This window comes from Miniopterus schreibersii, assembly GCF_964146895.1.
Source record: "Miniopterus schreibersii genome assembly, chromosome: 13".
Lineage (NCBI taxonomy): Eukaryota > Metazoa > Chordata > Mammalia > Chiroptera > Miniopteridae > Miniopterus > Miniopterus schreibersii.
The window spans coordinates 58545943-58568163 of record NC_138113.1 but is presented as its reverse complement, the minus strand read 5'-3'; positions in this window follow the sequence as shown (position 1 = coordinate 58568163).

The window sequence follows — 22221 nt, the reverse complement described above, 5'->3', positions numbered from 1 at the left end:
GCATTCTAGCTCTAACTTGGCTCTTGCTGATTTATACAGCCCTTAATATTAAGAAACAGTTCCGCACATAAAATTTAAATTATTATTACCTTTCTCTCTCTTCTCCAGATTCCTATCAATTTATGCCATACACTGTAGAGATTCATTGATCACATAGCTTATCATTTCCTTGTTCAGGGTGATGAAGTCCAGTCTACAAATCCATGGCAGTAAATTGTGAGTCTGATCTCTTCAGGGGACTTTCCTAGCAGCCAGGTTAATGAGGGGCTGAACTGTGCCTGTTTCCAGACACACGGCTGGTTACTGACAGCCGGGCATTGACCAGTGTGTATCCCTTTAAAACTTTGCATTGCCTGCAGCTGAACAGGCTTTGGCAGAGTGCACTTTAGCCCCAAGGAGGTCACAGTGGGGAGGAAGCAAGTTGGCATGTTTTTGTGTTTTTAATACTGGCAAATAAAAACATGTGATTGGATTTTTAAAAGCACATCAGTCCCTTAGAGTCAGCCTGTTGCAGCGATGACTGCCTTATCTGAGTGTCACACTCCCCTAACAGGCCCTTTCAGATTCAAGGTGTTGTCCCAGGAAGACACTGCTTCAATTGTGTACCTGCTGTGTAGACCTCCAGGCCTTGCGCTTAAAATCCAGGCACCTGGTGCTCGGTACCTGGTTTGCCCTGTGCCGCAGCTGCTGCCTGGCCCTGGTTCCCAGCTCCTGCCACTCGGAGCTGCAGCTCCAGAGGAGAAATCAATGGCGGGAGAAGTTATAGGGGCCTGTTGTGGAGGGGAGGCAATTTAGATGCTTCCCCATATTTCTATAAGTCACGGTTCTGGGAAAGGGAGCTCCTCTCTTGTATCCTGCGCACAATAGCTGGTGTTTTCTTTCACAGAATTTCAGTTTCAACTGAAAGAGACAGAGGAGAACGTATATGTGTGTGTGTGTGTGTGTGTGTGTGTGTGTGTGTGTGTGTGTGTCTATGAACATTCAAACATATATGGAAAGTATAGTAAACATAGGTTAAGAAAGCATTCAGATTAAAGAAGGGTCAGGGTTTTCTCCCCATTTTTTATTTCCCACTTGTAAACTACAAACGTAAAGTATAGAGGTATTGTAAACTATAAATGTGTTGGAACAAGATATTTAAGGCTAATCTTTCTGTGAAATTGTTTTTTTAGATTTGCTCTGAGAAAGAAATGCTTTTGTCTAAAGAAATTGAGCTAAGTGATGGACAGGTGTCATTACCGAGTGTACTCAGTGGGTCCCTGCACATGAACCTCCACCTCAGGGTCACTGTTACGAGACCACAAAAATGGAGCGTGTTAGAAATGGGGCTCCCCAGAGTCTTGGAATTACATGGGGGTGTGGGGAGCTATTTCGGGCAATAGAGATGAGGCTGAGGAAAGGTGTCATTTTCTGGCTGAGCCAAGAAAGCCCAGGAAGGACTCTTTATTCTCTCAGGAGGTTTGCTCTGTTTCCGTCCTTGGGACCATGAAGGTCACATGTGTCTTTACGATAGATTTTTTTTTCTAGTTACATTTATTTAACTGGATTTCATTGTGACCAAAAGTGATTAAGATGACTGTCTCTTTTTCTGAGGCTTAACCTAGTACCAGGAGATATTTTATATAGGAGGGAAAAAAATGGAATGTGTATGTTTTTCCTGGATTGTGAATGGGGCAGACAGCCTTTTGGTCAGAGACCAGTTTTCTGTTGAACAGACCCTCAGACCAGCCTCTGGGGGTCACAAGTATCTTGTGGGCCTGGACTAGACTGTCCGGATGAGTAGTGAGAACACTTAGCCCTATTAAACTTGGTTCTACTTCAACTGCAGTTACTACAGGAGCCTAATGCCTCCCTTTCTTCTGCATAGGTTACCACCGAGAGATGTTAGATTTTGCTTTCTTGCTAATTAATTAGTTCATTCTGAGCTTTCAGCGCCAGCCTGTGTTGTGGAGCAGAGATAGCAGAGCAATAGATTAATTCACATGGTACAGTGGATCTAGAATGATTATTCCTCACAGGATTATTACCACCGAATTCTAAAGAGAGGGTGTTTCCCCACTGAGATGAGAAGATTGTGTTGCCATTTTCAGGGCAAAAAAGGTGGGAGGGAAAGGAGGGAAGGAATTAGAAATGTGTATAAATGTTTCAAACAGCAGAGCTTCCTGGAACTATTTATGTGCTATTTTGCTGACCATTCTGTACAAATAGCTTTGAGTCACGAGGAGTAGAAACCCACCTGAAGGTGTCTTAAATAAAGGGTATGTAGGAATCCTCTAGAAGTGCATGGGGCACAATAAACCTAGGTGACTGGAGAAGGCCACCAGGTCCACACAGCTCAAAACCCTGGCAGACCTCCATGCCTGCCTCTTATGCCCCGTTATCTGTTTAAATTTCAGCTCTAGGAAAACTGCTTCTTACACCACTCACGTCTTTAGAAATGGCCTATGATGGCTTTCCCTGTAATGACATCTCAAGGCCCCTCACGGGCAGTGTGGCCAGCTCAGCTAGCCATTGTCCTCCAGCATCTCGGATGAATGGGACTTACTGTGGGTTCGGGAACACCACAGTCCATTGTCCATATGCGAGCAGGGGAGTGGAGTCGGGGAGTTCACCAGGCCAGATCCTCTCCTTCCCCAGTGACATTCTGTGGGCCAGCATACCCCAAATAGCTCTTTAATACGGATACAAAATGTGTCAGATTTCTGGACCCCAGCTAGTAAAAAAAAAAAAAATGCTTCTATTACCGAGTTAACATCTGGTTTCCATGACAGCAATTAAGTCAATTCATAGCACCAAGGGAGGGCCTTGGTGCAGAATGCATTTAGACTCTGGAGCAGCCACTTAAGCTGGTCAGGATTACAAAACCCTGTGATGCATAGTAATGGCCACCTGTTAACAAGGTGGAAGGAAGACTGATACAGCGGCAGCCTTATCTTTACGTGATACACTAACCCGTGGCCTGGAACCCCAGCCACAAGGAAAAGCGACCTGAGCAAACCTGATTTCTTTCATTCTTCCTCAATCTATACTCTGTAATACAAATGTGAATTGACAATGAAAAATTCAGAATGCGATTCAGTTAGAGAGTTTGTTGGTCTCCTCCCCCACTTCGACGTTATCAGCACAACATAGAACCTGGGCATGAAGTGGTCCTTGAAGAATTTCTTTTAGATTGAGTTGTTATAGGTGTAAAAACATCAACTGCCAGAGCTGAGGCAAGCCACCGCTTCCTGCCACCCAGATGGTGTCTGTGGCTGCTGTCTGTGGTCATTCTCATCTCGCCTGCCCTTTATCGGTCCTCAGCACATTCACCGCATTCCTACCGAATTTATAATATTTTTGACAAGGAATCCTGTCTTGCCTACAAGTGAAAAAGCAGTAAGGGCTGAAGCTGCTGATAAGCCAGGGCTTATAATTATATACAATTATAGAGAAAAGGAGACAACAGGGCCAAGCTTAATGCTGTCAAGATCCATACAATTTTACAAAATTTAACTTCAAATAGCTGTGCATACATCTGTAAGTCTTATACTATGTTAATGGGCATAGGGGTAGCTTAGGAACACCCACACGCTTTGGGAACCTGCATGTTCACAGGAATTTCTGGATATATTTGTTTCATTTGTATCTCTGGTTGTACCAAATATTGAAAGCCCAGGAAAGTAGCGTCTTCCTGTCAACAAAATCAGGTTTTGTCATCTTATCTAATTCATCAATTTATAAAATTTTATAAAAAGTTATTAAACACAGATGATAGATCAGCTAGAGAAATAAAATTATTATGTTTATAGACAAAAATGTCCTTCAATTTTCTGGCCATTTGTAATACAAGCTAATTCTGCATCGTATTATTAAGATGATGGATAATTTCCCCAGCTTGGTCTATGGCATAAAGCAGAATAAGTCAGTGTTTTTCAACCAGAAGAACATGAGACACGTTACAGATGTTTGTAGTATATGTAAATAGTGTAGAGAATAAAGAGATTTACAATCACATGCTTATGAAAAATGTTTTCTAATGCCCATATGTTCATCTGTCTTATTCATTTTTTTAAATAAAAATTTTATTGAGATAGACTCCACATAACAGTATGTGCACTTTGAAAGCATACAGTTCAGTTTTCTTTAATAAATTCAGAAAGTTGAACAATTCACTGTCACCACAATCAATTTTAAGGGACTTTTATCACTCTGGGAAGAAGCCCCATCCCCACTCCCCAGTCCCCTCACTGTCCAGCCCCTGGTTGCCCCTGATCTGCTTGCTTCTCTGTTGATCTGCTGATTCTGTATATTTTGTATGAGTGACATCATACAAAATGCAGCCTTTTGGTTTGGGACCCTATCACTGAGCATGGTTCAGGATTTATTCACTGAGTGGGGGTTTGCGTGTTCTGCCCATATGTGCTTGGGTTTTCTCCAGGCACCCCAGAGTCCTCCCATGTCCCAGGCATGTCCATGCTAGGTTCAGGGGTGACGGGTGTGTCTGCACTGGCCCCATCTGGTGAGTGTGGGGGTGGGTGTGAGGTTCCGTGAACTGGAGGGCGAGTCCCTCTTGTACCCTGAATGGTCATGGAGTCTCTGTTACAGATACAGGTCTCAGGAGCAGACAAGGGACATGCCTGGCCACCGAGGCTAGTGGAAGCTTCAAACTTGCAGATGGTCCTCATCTGCCCTTTCTGTCGTCGCACTTGAGATTTCCTGGTAGGAATCACTCTTCATAAAAGGGTGGGATGGGGCAGTGGGTATCTAATACTCTTTATTAATTCCCTTAGAAGGGTTTTTCATTATTCTTTGGTCTCCATTGTCTCAGCATAGCATTAAATAAGATATCAGCGACAGAATAAAATATTCTTCCACAAAAATTACTTTTAGCTGTTGCAGTAACATTTTTTCCATTCCTTCAAGTCCAGTTCCTGATAATTTCTAATTAGCTTCCTGGGAAAGAGCCCATGGACCCCATTTTTTTTTTGGCTACCTTATGAACCTGGATTTGCCTAATGAGGTATTTACTCAGTGTTCTCTGGTCTACAGTTGGTATTTCAAGAGCTGGCATTTTCCTCCCTTGTTTTAGACACTAATATTTAATCTTGTAATCACGAGAGCTGGAGATGGATGGGACCTCACTGTTCACTCCGTCTGTCTGCCAAGCCCGCTGCTGTTTTCCTATCTGCCATGATTGATTTTTACAAAACTAATGATGTATCCCCTCACAGCGTTTTAAATGCCATATTTCTGTACACATATCAGGGATACCTACTACCCCAAGTTTAATGTTCATTCCATGGCCATTTCTTTTAGATGGCTTCACCTCTAATGGTAAGAGGTGCTTGTGAGAAGATACATACAAAGAATGCCCATTCACCAACCAATATGAGCAGTTTAGCACACCTGTTATTTCAAGGAGTAAAACATAAAGCAAGCAAATAGCAAGGATGGAGATGAACAGCCCATTCGGTCAAAATTTCAGAGCTAGACTCCCAGTTTCACTGTTGTCACCCTATGATTTTTTTTTTTTTTTTAACAAAAAGCTTTCTCAACATTTAGAAATGCATTACTGGCTTTTATGGCCTCTTCTGAAGAATAAGTTTTCCCGTTTGAAAGCTTCTATCACATTCTGGAGAGACATGGTTCAGAGAGAGGGTTTATTACATTTCAGATACACAGTGGTAAATGGATTTAAAACATCAAAGCCAATAAGTAGGATATTCATCTCTAAATATTTTTTTGCCTGGAACTCCTGCTCTCCTGCCTCGGGCTCTGATCGCACCTCTCAGGCTTCCCATCCACCAAGAAATATCACCTGGGAATATGGCTTTATGAAATGATTCTGATGCTAGAATGTGATTTATATACAGCCCCTTTGTGCAGCTCTTGTCAGGTATTCCTGCAGGTAGAGGACTTTCTGAGCCAGGAAACCAATTCATAGGCTGAAGCCTAAGTACCCCCCAGAGCCATCCTCAGCCCAGACCCTAGTCAAGGACTTTGGATGGTGGGTTAAAACGACCCCTTTTCTTCCACACAAATGAGTACTGTTCTGATTTGAAAGCTGGATGATGATGAATCTCTATGAATCCCTTGCTGCTCAGCTGTTAACTGTCCTTGTCACACACACACAGACCCCACTGGACTGAGATTCCCTCTGACCTCCCTTGTTCCCCTCATTGATCTGGGCACCGCGCTGTCTCCCCCACTGGATTGTAAGCCACTTTGAGAGCAGGTGCTGTGAATGCACATGATTTTTCACTTTGGTGGTTCCAGAATTTCTTTAGAAAGAAAAATTGACGTTTCTACTTTATTGTTTTTAATTCTAAGCATTTGTTTCATTTCTGTTCTTCCCCCAAAAGGCTTTATTGAGGTAGAAGAGGCGCTTATCAAGCATAGACTAGTTACATAATTCTTTAATACAAGTTCTAATACCCAGCAAATACACGACATATTTATATGTTCTGATTTGCAGACACGCTAAAGGGTATAAGTACTTGCTAATAGATAGCTCGGTGATACTGAGCATTAACCACAGACATTCCATTACAGTGTTGCTAATCCTGCTGACCTACCACCCCTGTGATCAGTTAACCAATAAATATCAGATAACATTTCTGTTTGGATAAACCCTTACTGAGCCTACTATGTGTCAGCTGCTGCTCCAGGTACTGAGGTCATGCTGTGAGGAAACTGACTGATTCCTGCTCTCATCCCATACAACCACAGTCTGGTCTAGCAAGTCAGGAAATAAAATAACTAAATAAAAAGTTAGCATCTCAAAGGAAAATGTGAAGAATATATTCCAGGCTAAATTGATAAGAAGGACGTAGGAGGGGTGCTACTGTAGATGGATGTATATTTAGATCAGTATAAATACATATACATACACATATACACACTTTTATAAAATGTTCTGTATGAAGGAAGGAGATGGTATTGCAGGGTGAAAGCACACACAGCTACAACTTTAATGGTTGGTGCCAAAGGAGGCCCCTCAGCAGAACTGTCCTTTGTCCTTGACAAAATGACACCAACTTTTAATGTTTGCCCATTTGTAGGCAAAACAATGGATGTAGCATTTCTTTGCTATTTGAATTTAATTTTTCTGATTGTTAGTGAAGTTAAGCATCTTTTTGTTGCTTTAATGACCATTTTTATTTCCTCTTTTGTGACTCTTTGAGTTGTCTGTCTGGATCTTTTGCCCATTACTCTTAGATTTTTATTGATGTGTATGTGCTTGTGTGTATATACATATAGTACAAATACATACTATTTAAATACAAATAATAAACACACCCTAAATACACACACATATATAGTGTTAGTACATACATTAATGTTAACATTGATATAGAATATGTAATCACACAAGGATACATATGCAAAAATACGTATATATATTTATAGCACCAATATTATCTCCTTCATTGTGGCCTTTAATACTCTTCAATGAGTTTTACTATACAATTATTTCAATACCTAATTAAATATATTAACTTCCATGGTGTTTGTGTTACATTATTTGAGTGTGTGTGTATTTTTAAATACTTATTCCTGTTCTGATGTTAAATAATGACATGTTTTCTTCTCATTTATTCACAATGTTCCTATTTACATTTTTAAATGTTTATGCCTGCGTGTATTTCCGTCAGTTCTGGGGGGGAAGGATCTAATTTATTTTCTCTCTTTAGGGATGATTTACCCACCTAGTTATGGCCAGCACATTGTGTTCCTAGTCCAGACTACGACCTTTCTCACCCTCCATTCTCCTGGAGCTGTTTTGGGACCATCATCTCTTCATTTCTATGGCAGTATTATATCTTCTTAATCACATTTTATAATGAGTTTTGAAACACGGTAGGCAAACCTGTCTTATCCTGTTTATGTTATTTGAATGTTCTTGTGGTGCTTGTGGCCTTTCTCTCCTTTTAAATGAAGCTTTAGGATAACCTTGAGATTCATGAATACCATTAATAGGAGCTTTATTACAGTGCAGTGTATTTACAGAGTAATTTGGAGTTTTCTTATCTTTCCAATATGGAATCATCCCATTCAGCATAGGGCATGGATCACCTTTCATTCAAATCTTCTTTTATGTCCTTCAGTAAAACGTTATTTTCTTCATATAGACCTTATACTTATTTTTACTAGGATTAACTTTATGCATTTTATAGTTCTGTGGGTATTGGTAAGCAGATCTTATCATCTGCTATAAGTTCTATTGTTGCCAGCATACAATAAAGCTATGCAAAATTGCCTTGTGGCTATTTTCTGAATATAACAGAATTTTTTCACTCCTTTAGAATATGTATATGACTTATTACTTATTCCCAATATCTATATATTTCATCTTTTTATTTCTTGGCTTGGTGGATTGACCAAGGGCCCCAGTACAATGCTGATTAACAATCTGATAGTGAACTCTCTTCTCTCTTTACTGATTTTGAAGAAATGCTTCCAATATTTCACCACAAATGTGATGCTTTTCTATAGTTTTCTGGTGGATAAAATACATTGAGTCAAGGAAATTCCTTTTTTACTTCTAGCTCGCTAAAAGTTTTACATATTAAAGTTTTAATCAGAGTTTGGTGGAACATTTTAGTAAACAGCTTTTGGACATAAAATCTTATGTTTTATCATCTGTAATCGTTTAATGTAGCACATAAGCTTGGTGTGTTTTCTGCTGCTGAACATTCATTGGACAGGATGCGCTCGGCGATGCCACATTGCAGTTTTCAGACTCTGCTGTATTAGCTAATATTTTAATTAGGATGTTTATATGCTGTTCATTAGTGGGATTGGCCTAAACATTTATTTGTTCTGTCGTTTCTCATTTTTGACTACTGGTAGATTTTTCTTAATTGTTTCTGTAAAATAAACTTTGAATTGTATCTGCATCTTTGATGTGAGCTGTTTATATAATTTGGGGATTTAAACTTGGTTTTTAAAGTATTTTAGATAAATCATAAATCTGACACTATTTCCACGGGTACCTTTCGTGAAAATATATACTTTCATTTTTTTTATTCACTATTGATCAATTTATGTAATGTTTATGTTTCTGAGACATTTTTATAACATAATCAGGTATGTCATCTAAGTTAAGAAATTTGTTATAAATGATAGATTGTCCTGTCTTTGTCACAGATCATATTCCTTTTCAAAAATGTTTTTATTGATTTCAGACAGAGAAAGGGAGAGGGAGAAAGAGAAACACCAATGATGAGAGTCATTGATTGGCTGCTTCCTGCATGCCCCCTGCTGGGGATCGAGCCCACAACCCGGGCATGTGCCCTGTCCAGGAATCAAACCGCGATCTCCTAGATCCTAGGTCAATGCTCAACTGCTGGGCTCAGATAATATTCTTTATAATATGTTTTTGGATGCCTCCACTAATTATGTGTGCCCATTTTTGCATTCATTGTAATTTTTTGTACCTTGTTTCTTTTTATCTTGAAAAAGATTTGTCCAAGTTTTGACTATCTTATAAATCAAGTCAGGAGCAGGCCCTTTGTTTGTTGACATTCCTTCTTCCCTTTGATCATTTGCTCCCAATTACCCATCTCTATCTTCACTGAAGTTGCCTTGGAGAAGACAATACAAATTCAGGTTTTTCACTCTGAAGGACTCCAGATGGTTATATTTTCAAGTAATTTTTTGATGGAGTAAGAAGAAATGTTCACTTTCAGAAGTTTTTTTTTTTCTTTTCCCTTTTGTACTTTCAAAAGGCCACCTTCAGTCTGAGCTTCTTTTTCTTTCAGTCTCTCACCCCGAGGAGGTGATTTCTGCCTGTATCTACAGCCTCCTTGGGAATATCATTGATGCCCAGTGTACAAAACATGTGATGATGTAACCAGCTAGTTGCAGCCACCTGCAACGGTCCTTCAAGTGCCAACTTCAATACAGGGTCTTCAGTGACCTTGACCCAGATAGCTTCACATTTTAGATTTTTTTTGACAATACCCCTTTTCTTATATGACTTTTCTACAGCCTCTGTTGAGGATCTTTGCTTCAGATTCAACATGAAGCATTCTGAGCCCTGGGGCATGTTCCTTTCCCTGTATTTAAGGGACTGGAATACAACCCTGGGATGCCCTTGTCTTCCTCACATTGCCTATCTCCTGCCTTCATTCCCCCTCCATCACTCATTGACAATGTTTATAGAAGTCACAGAGGAGGCATGTGTGATAGTAACCGGGGAAGGAAGAGAGTCCCTCAGTGCATGTCCTCCTGCCCCACCTGGAGCCACGTGCACTAGCCGGCAGCCCGGAAAGGCTGGCATCTTACCTACAGTAACCTGTGTGAATAATCCCTGCGAAGGAGAATCTAATCCAACCCCCAATATAAAGCAGCATCACTGGAGAGAAATAATGTAAGAGTGAAACACTTAACACCACTGATCCTTGTTCAGACCACTGCAGATGCCTCTTTAGCAACAGTGTATCAATTGTGGCAGGAAGGAGCAGCGCCTCGCTCTGGAGTGTGTCTCCTGCTTACTGCTTGCCTAGGCGCCAGGAATACTTTGTTGGTTGAAATCATGGCATATTGTGAACCATGAAGAGAAATGAGCAATGTCCCCATGTCACAGCCTGGAGAATGCCTCCTAGTCCCTGAGCTCAGATATGTTCTACCCGGTTGTTGAACTGGAGATAGCTTGTGGGGTCTTCAAATTAATTTTGGATACCTTTAAAGCACGTTCCATATCCAGGTTCAGAAAGTGCAGATGGTGACAACACATGCAGAGTGAAATGATTTGCTTGCCTGTAATTAAATCGTATCTCATATTTATGGAAAAGCCCTTGTGTATATTAATAACAGGAAATGTTGAATGTTTTCTGTTGAGTCACTTCCCTGGGTATTTTAGACATACTAATGTATTGAAAAGTAACAACAATGCAATGATGCCAGCTTTAAAAATGGGCTCTCGCAGTTTGCAGCAGTCAGAGGATCCTCCACCAAGTCATTACAGCGCTTAGGTGGGTCCCTGAGACTGTGAGCATGGAGGGGACACGGGTGGGTGGGAGTGGCTCTGGCCACTGTGTGTCTCGGGGGTCTCGGCACCAGGAAGGTGGTGGTAGCAATCTTGTTCATGACTGAGGGCCTTGGTACTTGGCACAGAGGTGGTGCTCAACAGATTTAAATGAAGGAACAGATAATAGGGCTAATGGATAAGGGTTATATTTGTATAATGTAGAGTTTAATTAGTGAAGTTGCTTGGATGTATAGCTTCATCCAGATCCTGTTTACCAGAGGAGAATTGGAGAATTGAACTGAGTGACATAAGAGGCACATTTATGAGGTGACTAGATTTAGATCTAATGACTCACTGGGGTTACAAATCCATGTCAGGTTCCTAGAGCTGCCATAAATATACCACATTCCGGGTGGCTTGAAACAATGAAAACTTGCTGTCTAAGAGTTCTGGAGGCCGGCTCCTGAGCTCGGGGTTGGCAAGGCCGTGCTCCCCATAAAATCTATCAGGAAATCCCTCCCTGCCTCTTTTAGCTTCTCATGGTTTCAGGACAGCCCTTACTGTTTCTTGGCCAGCAGCTGCCTAACTCACATCTCTGCATTAGTTGTCATGTGTGTTCTGTGTATGTCTGCTTCTAAGGACACCTGTCTCGTTGGATCTCATCTTTAATAATTAATCTGCAAAGGCCCTATTTCCAAATAAGGTCACCTTCCGATATACTAGATTTTGGGGTTAGGGCTTCAGTGCATCTCTCTCTTTCTCTCACCCCCTTCCTCCCCCTTCCACGCTCTAAAAATAATGGACAAAATAGTCTTAGGGTTATCAAAAAATTAATTAAAACATACAAATACAGGTAATTGTGAGAACTGGAAACCTGGTTTCAGCATGTCGCCCTCTTCCCTCTCCCAGCCTGTGCTCTGGAGCCAGTTCCTCCTTGGTGGTAGGGGCAAGATAACTATCCATCACTGGGCAGCTGTGAGCAACAAAGCTAGATAAGTCTGTATACAAAGTTTATATAAAACACAGCATCATTATATTAAGAGTATTACCATGAATAATTTCTTTTATACTTGTATGTATTTACAGTAAAAGAAACATCTTCCACATGTCTTCATAGAGTTAGAAGTTACTGTGACTCTCCCTTTACCCCTGGAAGTTCCCAGATCTTTAGAGGAATCACAGATATACACCAGGGGAGGGCTCAGGAGAATTTCCAAATAGGCACCTGCTCTTCATAGGAGCACAGCCCCCATGACCTGAGCTGTTTGAAGCCCTTTGGAGGAAGGGATGACATACTTATCTTTGATCCCCTGTGCAGGGTTGTCAGGTACCAAGGCTCCTCTTCCCAAACTCAAATCCAGGGCATTCTTAAGGTACTTCAGAAGGATGGGAAGGCACCAGTCACACACTTCCCAAATCAGACCTTGAAAACAAACGACCCCCCCCCATTTCCATTTTAATGCCCTTTCCTTTTGTTTCTCAGTGTGACAATCACTGGACAATCCCAGTTAAGAAGGGGGATTGTTTTGTGCAGGTAAAATGCACAATCCTCGTTGCCCTCTGAAGTATCTGAGAATGTAGCTTTCTTTCCTTAGTGTTCCTATAATTGTTGCAGCAATACTCTTCAGACTTGCTGTATCCCTGCACAAATTAAACAGAAACCAAATAGGCTCTGAGAAGTAAAGCAGCCCTTCAGAAATGCAAACCCTTCCTGTAGGAATATTAAAAGATTTCCAGTTTTTCCTTCAAAGCAGCATTGCTTTAGATGATAAAAAATAAGAGAGGTGGGATTTCTTCAACACTGTCACCTCTAAAAAGAATACGGGAAAAGGCAACTTGATCTCAACTCCTCTCTACACTCCTGTTAAGCTTTCTTCCCTATGTCAAAAGGAGTGACAGACTCAGGAAGATATGTAAGTCCCCAGAGAAAAGGTGAACTGCCTGTCTTCGCAGCCAGAGGGATTCTGGGAAAGCAGCACAGACAAGGGGGATCCCTTATGGCCAGTGTCCTATCAACCCTGGGATGCCCTGGACCATGGAAAGGACCCCTCAGGCCACAATGGATGTGTCGTGAAGGAAGGGGGGAGGAGACATTGTGGACGTGAACAGAAACTATGGATGGCCACGCTGCCTTCTTCTTGTTCCCGATATAGGTCTTCGCTGTCAGTGTTCTGAACTGGTCAGCCTCAGCCAAATTCCCAAGGTTGGGAGGTTTGGGATCAGGCATTTCTTATTCACCTGGGCACTGGAACTGCTGAGTCCTGCAGGGTGCTCATAAGGAAACTGTAAGTATATAACTGTTTTTATGAGTTTTGTTGTGTTAGTGTATTTCATTCTAGTTCTTCTTTTATTGTCAGTTGGAATAATATAAAGTTTTCATATTTTTATTGTAGGAACCTATATTATCTCATTAATATTCTAGTTTTCCCTTTAGTTAGTATAGTCTTATATGGGTTAAAATATTTTATTTGTTATAACTAATTTATGTTAAGATTCTTTTTACCTCTAAATTCTCACCAAGTTTAGTATTATTAGTCCTGTATAAGTTCAAGTATATTTTAAAAATGAGGTATCTGTTCATGGTTACAAAATGGGGATCTTGTTTCCTCACAGGCTTGCTGTAGAACAGAAAGAATCACAATCCTCCCCAAACTGCTAATAGAATGAAATGAAACTTCAGCAACACCCCAAATGGCAAAGACTAAAACCTGCCTTTTGAAAGGAGTGTGTGCAACAGAACTGGGTATCCCACAGGGCCCGGAGGAACGCTCTCCTTGCAGTTAATTAAAGAGTTTAAGATGCTTAAAATGCTATCAAGGTTGCTTTAGCAAAACTGGCATCAGAAAATTAGGGGCGTAACCCCGTGGCCTCACAGTCCTGTGTCCACACGGTGGTATCACGGGAGGTGGGGTTTCGGGCGCGTGGGACTCCCTCGTGTCCACCCCAGGCTCTGGGTGGGCCAGTTAGAGGGGACAATGCGCAGGGGGCTGCAAGCTCAGGGCCTGCGGCAGCGGGGCGGGGATGCGACAGGTGACCAAGGCCCACATGGTCCCCCGCACCGCCCCTGCAGCATAGGGCTGTGAGGCAGACACACGACGATGGCGTCCCAGCGTGGCCTCACCTGCCAGGGCCACTGGGGTCGTTTCCCTGGTCACCGGTGAGGCACAGCACAGAGGCAAGGAGATGCTGGCACAGAGTCCTCGCGACCCCCCTGCAGTCCCTGCGGCGCAGGCCTGGAGCTGAGGCAGCAGGTGCCTCTGGCTGTTCCTCCAGGCGGGTGGCGGGGAGGCCGGGCTCTGGCAGGGCGAGAGCCGGGTGTCCGAGTCCTGGGAGCCCTGACCCACGACCTTCCCCAGCACCGCCCACATCCCAGCGTCCCTCGGCCACCCGGGCTGCCCCTCGTGCCGCCCACCACACGCCGGGGACCCCCCCTCCCAGAATGGTGACCGTGGCCTGAGCGCCCTCAACCCGCCGCCCCTCCCAGTCCTGCCTTTTAACCATAACCACTGCCCACCTCACCCGCGTGGGCACCGCTCCGCTCCCGGCCCCATCGCCTTTGCCGTCTGCCCGCGGGATTGCTGCTGTTCACGTGACCTCTGGCTAAAGGGCCACTCAGAGGGCAGTCCCCGTGTGTGCCCGTGAGAGGAGGGACTCGGACCTCAGCAGGCGCACGGGTAAGTGCGGGGCTTGAGGTAAGTTAGCTTCAGAGATACCCAAGCCACTGCGGAGGAAAGGTCTGGGGCATTTTTATTTTATTTACTTTTTATTTTCTTTTTATTTTTTTCATTTATGCCACGAAAGTATTTAATTTTAATTTTAAAAAATTATCTCTATTTAGATACTTTTAGAGCAGGCAGTAGAAACCCCCATATTATCCTTAGGTTTTCTTTTTGTGTGTGTGTGTTTTTTTTTAATTTTATTTTTGTTTAAAATATTACAGATGTCCCTTTTTCTCCCCAATGACCCAATCCACCCTGTCCCATCCCCCTCCTCAGTCCCAATCCCCACCATTGTCCATGTCCTAGGTTTGGCATATATGCATATAAATTCTTTGGTTACTCTCTCCCCCTCCACCCTCTTCCCTCCTCCATCCCTCTGACATTCGTCAGTCTCATCTATGCTTCCACATCATTGAATCTATTATGTTCATCGGTTTTACTTTTTAAATGTTTCTATTGGTATTAGAGAGAAAGAGGGATTGAGAAATATAAATTTGAATATACAGTATTTCAATAAATTTTTTATATATAGGGTGTCCCAAAATAAATATACACACACTTTGAATAATTATAAAGGCTGTGTTTATGAAAACACATTTCATTTTCAAAATTGAGCTACCAGCTGTAAAAGTACGTAAACTTTTTTGGAACACCCTATATATGTAGGAAAAAGATAGAAGGAAGCCTGCTAGGATGGTAGCTGGTAGCATGGTGATAATTATTACGTTTCTCTCCATTTTGATATTTTCATGATTTTCAATACCAAATATATATTACTTAAAAAGTAAAAGAGTGGGTTATTTTCTGAAATTCCTATTTAACTTTGCTAATTTTACATTTAAAAAAATTGCCAAGTGTTGTTTCCACTAAATAAAATAATTTTATTATCGCTGGCAGAGAAGAGATTTACTGAATGCTCATATTTTATCCAGTTTGGACTCTCATTTAAAAAGTACCAACGATTTGATGGATAAATATTTCTTAAGTGACTCTATTGGAATTATAGTGGTGCAACAAAAACAAAATACTCTTCTGGTGGAAATAAAAATAAAACGTGACGAGTCACGGGCTTATGGGGAACTTGGGCTGTATATTGGATATGGTTCTGTATCTGATTGTAGTTTATTGTGATGTTGGGAGAATAACAGAAATTGTTATTAAAACAAGCTGCTAACGATGATTGTCAGCCTGGAGAAGAATTGGCTCAGGAGTCCTTAATGCCCTGCTTTTGGGAAGGGCCTTGGATAGTGTGAGCTCATTCCTCTCTGTCCCTGCAGAGGATGCCTAAAGGAAAACACGGAACAGATTTCCAACTTGGTGTCCAGGGGACGAGACCAGCTCATTCATGACCCTGACAAGATGCAGAATAGCAAGAGCAGAGAAGCTAGAGAACTTTCCTCTTTCTTACACACTTTGACTTCACATCATTTATAGAAAAGAACACAACAGTTATGTGGCTGCTTTGTGAGGACATTGGCAGTGTTCCATGAAGTGTTTGGAAAATACTAAGGTGTAAGATGTAAGAATGAGGATGGCCCTGGCTGGTTTGGTTCAGTGGTTAGGGCATTGGCCTTTGGACTGTAGGGTCCTGGGTTTGATTCTGGCCAAGGGCACGTACCTTGGTTGCAGGCTCTATTCCGAGCCCTGGTTGGGGCGCATGCAGGAAGCTACCAATCGATCTATCCCCCTCACATCCATGTTTCTCTCTCACATCGATGTTTCTCTCTCTCCTTTCCACTCTCTCTGCAAAGCAATGGGAAAAATATCCTCGGGTGTGAATTACAAAGAAAGAGTGAGGACAAGCAAATGTGTGGTGAGTTCATACAGTGCATACTACTCAGCAATAAGAAGGAATAAATTAATGATACACACAACAAACAATATGGAAGTATCTCAGAAACACGCTGTGAAAGGATTCCACAAAAGAGTCCATACTCCCTGGGAGTGTTCTGGGGTAAAGCTACTTTTCTATACGTTGATGGGGTTTGGTTACACAGGTGCACACAAATGTATATGTAAGATTTGTCACTTTCATTGTATGTAAATTTTACAGCAAATGTTGAACTCTAGTTAGTGATACCATGGTGCATTATTTACGTGGAAATGTATTGACAATTGCAGTTTACTTTGAAATACATAACAAAATAGGGCTGATGAACAGATGGATCAAATGAGTATAGTATTGTCAAATGTTAATGTAGAACCTAGCTGGTGGGTATATGGGTGTTCACTGTAAAATTCTTTCCACGTTATTCTATGTGTTCATCCAAAAATATTGGGGAAAATATTAAAATTTTATTTCCTAAGGTTACATGGTATTTAAGAATATGATATTTAAAACAGTCTCTGTTTATTGTTGGTTGGTAGTTTGCTTTCAGGGAATCAATTGAAAGGAACTCTAGAAGCCAGTAAAAGGCGAGATATTTACCAAAGGTAAAGCATACGCGTTGCAATGAGCTGTGTTTACAGCATTGAAACTGTTTGAGGCATTATTTCTTTCCTTTTTTTTCTTTTTTATTAGTACAGTTAAAAACACTAATAATGAGAAAAATATTGAGGTAACAGTGAAATTTTCAAAATATATTTTAAAAGATTTCTTGCAGTTATCTATATCTATGTGGTATAAATTTTGGAATGATAAGATTAGATTAAGGATTACAAATGTAAAAAAGAGGCAACTTAATTTATTTTGTATTCTGTATGTACCAAGTAGTGTGCTCTGCACTCTAAAACCTTTTGTTTTAATTTTATTTTTGTTTAAAATATTACAGATGTGCCTTTCTCTCCCTAATGACCCATTTCATTCCATCCCTTCCCCCTCCCCAGTCCCTCTCCCCACCATTGTCCATGTCCTTGGGTTGTGCATATATGTGTATAAATTCTTTGGTTACTTTCTACTCCATCCCTCTGACATCCATTAGTCTGATGTATGCCTCCATGTCATTGAGTCTATTCTGTTCATCAGTTTATTAAGTTGTTTAGATTCCACATATAAGTGAGATCATGTGATGATGTTTGTCTTTCTCTACCTGGCTTATTTCACTTAGCATAATTTTCTCCAGGTTGATCCATACTGTCCCAAAGGGTACGAGATCCCTCTTCTTTACTGCTGCATAGTATTCCATGGTGTATACATCCTATATCTTTTTTATCCACTCATCTACTGATGGGCACTTGGGCTGTTTCCAGATCTTAGCTATTGTAAACTGTGCTGCTGTTAACATAGGGATGCATATATTCTCTCTGATTAGTGTTTCAGGATTCTTAGGATACATTCCTAGGAGTGTAATCACTGGGTCAAAATGCAGCTCCATTTTTAATTTTGTGAGGAACCTCCATACTGTTTTCCATAGTGGTTGCACCAGTCTGCACTCCCACCAGGGTTCCCCTTTCTCCACATCCTCACCAGCATGAGTCACTTGTTGATTTGTTGATGGAGCCATCCTGACAGGTGTGAAGTGATACCTCATTGTGGTTTTAATTTGCATCTCTGTGATGATTAGCAATGTTGAGCATTTTCTCATGTGTCTCTTGGCCATCTGTGTGTCCTCTTTGGAGAAATGTCTATTCAGGCCTTTTGCCCATTTCTTAATTGCATTGCCTGTCTTCCTCTTGCTGAGTAGTATGAGATCTTTGTACTCTTTGGAAATTAGCCCCTTCAGATACATCCTTGGCAAATGTTTTCTCAGACCGTCGGGTTCCTTTGTATTTTGAGGCTGTTTTCTTTTGCTGTGCAGAAGCTTTTTAGTTTGATGTAGTGGTGTATGTTTATTTTTTCTTCTGTTTCTCTTGCCCTAGGAGATGTATCAGTGAAAATTCCACTGTGTGGGATGTCTGTGACTTACTGCCTGTGTTTTCTTCCAGGACTTTTATGGTTTCATGACATACATTTAAATCTTTTGTACATTTTGAGTTTATTTTTGTGTATGGTGAAAGTTGGTGGTCTAGTTTCATTTTTTTGCATGTATCTGTCCAATTTTCCCAGTGTCACTTATTGAAGAGACTGTCTTTACTCCACTGGATGCTCTTGCCTCCTTTGTCAAATATTTACTGACCATAGTGGTGTGGGTCTATTTCTGGGGTCTCTGTTCTGTTCCATTGACCTATATGTCTGTTGTACCAATACCAGGCCGATTTGATTACGATGGCTTTGCAATACAGTTTGAAGTTTGGTAATGTGGTCCCTCCCACTATGTTCTTTTTCCTCAAGATGGCTGCAGCTATTTGGGATCTTTTTTGTTTCCATATAAATTTTTGAAATGTTTGTTCTAGATCTGTGAATTATGCTGTTGGTATTTTAATACGAGTTGCATTGAATTTATGAATTGCTTTGGGTAGTATGGGCATTTTAATGATATTAATTCTTCCAATCCATGAGCATGGTTTCTTCTTCCACTTGTTTAAATCTTCCTCTATTTCTTTTTTCAGTTTCACATAGTTTTCCAAGTACAGGTCTTTTACATCCTTGGTTAAGTTTATTCCTAGGTATCTTATTTTTTTAGTTGCAATGGAAAATGGTATTGTTTTTCTCTCTGAAAGTTCATTGTTGGTGTATAAGAATGCCATTGATTTCCGGATGTTTATTTTATATCCAGCTACCTTGCCAAATTCATTTATCAAATCTAATAGTATTTTCATGGAGTCTTTAGGGTTTTCTATGTACAGTATCATATCATCAGCAAATAATGGCAGTTTTACTTCCTCCTTTCCAATTTGGATACCTTTTATGTTTTCTTCCTGTCTGATGGCTGTGGCTAGGACTTCTAGTACTATGTTGAATAAGCATTGTGAAAATGGACTTCCCTGTCTTGTTCCTGTTTTTAATGGAAATGGTTTTAGTTTTTGCCCATTGAGTATGATGTTGGCTGTAGGTTTGTCATACATGGCCTTTATTATGTTGAGGTGTGTTCCCTCTATTCCGACTTTGCTGAGAGTGTTTATCAGAAATGAGTGCTGGGTTTTGTCAAATGCTTTGTCTCCATCTATTGATATAATCATATGATTTTTGTCCTTCATTTTGCTTATGTGATGTATCACATTTTTTGATTTGTGGATGTTGTACCAACCATGCGTCCCCGGAATAAATCCCACTTCGTTGTGGTGTATGATCTTTTTAATGTATTGCTGGATCCAGTTTGCTAGTATTTTAGTCAGGATTTTAACATCTATGTTCACCAAGGATATGGGCCTGTAATTTTCTTTCTTTGTAGTGTCTTATCTGATTTTTGGATTAGGATGATGCTTGCCTCATAAAAAGAGTTTGGGAATTTTCCCTCCTCTTGAATTTTCAGCTCAAAATAGGGGACACTCCTATGTATAGGAGATGCTTGATCTGCTCTAAAATACTGTTGCATGTGATCATCCTCGTAGTTGTTTTTTTGCAGAATTGAGGCACTTAATGAAAGAGAGGAAGGTGATTTTTCTGAAGAAGATGAAGAGAACGATGACAAAGAAAGTGAAGAAAGTGGGTAAGAGGATGAGGAAACAGAAGAGGAAGATGAAGGGAAAGAGGAACATGACTCTCAGCAACAGGAAGTAAGTAACGAGTGCACTGCTGTTGGAGACCTGACTGCAGCAGGCTGGGGACATTATGTTTAAGGCACGTAACAACAGTGCTGGAGCCTAACCTTGGGATCAACTTGCACACCTAACAGGATGTGGAGACTACCCATGTACCTGCGTTACATATTCCTGATGCCAACCTGTTTAAGTACATTAGTCATATTAATGATTTAAGAGGCAGTAGTCATGTGAAATTCTTATCAAGGTCACATGGTAGTAAAGTGGTAAAAGAGTAATACTCTTCTACTTTTTATTTTATATATTTGTTATTCTTTAAGACTTTATTTTTTGAACTGTATTTTTTTCAATTACAGTTTACATTCAGTATTACTTGGTATTAGTTTCAGATGTACCACATAGTGGTTAGACAATCATGTAATTTCAAAGTGGCCACCGCAATATTTCAGGTACCCACCTGGCACTGTACATTATTATCATATTATTGACTATATTCCCTATGCTGTACCTTACATCCCTATAACTGTTTGTAACTATCACTTTGACTTCTTAATCCTATTTCACATATTTCACCCATCCCCCAAAACTCCTCCCTCTGGCAAGAATCAGTCTGATCTCTGTGTCTATGAGTCTGTTTCAATTTTGTTTGTTTATTTATTTTATTCTTTATATTCCACATGTAAGTGAAATCATAGGGTATTTGTCTTTCTCTGACTTATTTTGATTAGCACAATACTTTCTAGGTCTATCTATGCTGTCCCAATTGGTAAGATTTTCTTTGTTATGGCAATATTCTGTTGTGTATATATATATTCTGTTGTGTATATATATATATATGTACTACAGCTTTTTTATCCACTCATCTGTTGATGGGCACTTGGGTTGCTGCCATACCTTGGCTATTGTAATAAACATAAGGTGCATATATTCTTTTAAATTAGTGTTTTGGGTTTCTTCGGATATATACCCAGAAATGGAATTGCTGGATTATAAGGCAGTTCTATTTTTAATTTTTTGAGGACCGTCCGTACTGTTTTCCACAGTGGTTGCACTGCATTCAGACCACCAGTGCCCTAGGGTTCCCTTTTCTCCACATGTTCACCAACACCTGTTGTTTCTTGATTTATTGAGGGTAGACATTCAGACAGGTGTGAGCTGATATCTCATTGTGATTTTAATTTGCATTTCTCTGATGATTAGTGACTTTGAGCACCCTTTCATATGTCCATTGTCCATCTGTATGTTCTTTTAGAAGAAGTGTCTATTCAGGGCCTTTGCTCATTTCTTAAGTGGATGGTGTTTTGGTGTTGTGTCATGAGATCTTTATAAATTTTGGATATTAACCAATCAGATGTATTGTGAATATATTCTTCCATTAGTGGGTTGTCTTTTTATTTTGTTAATAGTTTCCTTTTCTTTGCAAAAACTTTTTAGTTTGATGTACTCCCATTTATTTAATTCTTATGTTTCCCTTGCCCACAGAGATATATCAGAAAAATTATTGCTATGAGAAATGTCTGAGATTTTACTACCTATGTTTTCTTCTAGGATTTTTATGGTTTCAGCTCTAACATATAAGTCTTTAATGTATTTTGAGTTTATTCTTGTGTATTGTGTAAGAAGGTGTTGTAGGTTCCTTGTGTTTCATGTATCTGTCCAGTATTCCCATCACCATTTATTGAATAGACTATCTTTACCTTATTGTATGTTCTTACCTCCTTTGTCATATCTTAATTGACCATGTAGTCATAGGTATGTTTCTGGGCTTTCTACTCTGTTCCACTGATCTATGTATCTGTTTTTATGCCAATACCATGCTGTTTTGATTAATATAGCCTTGTAGGATATATTCTTTTTTTTAAAAAATATATTTTTTAATGATTTCAGAGAGAGGATGGGGAAGGGAGAGAGAGAGATCGAAACATCAGTGATGAGAGAGTCATTGATTGACATCCTCCTGCATGCCCCCAACTGGGGATCGAGCCTGCAACCCAGGCATGAGCAGTGACCAGGAATAAAACTGCA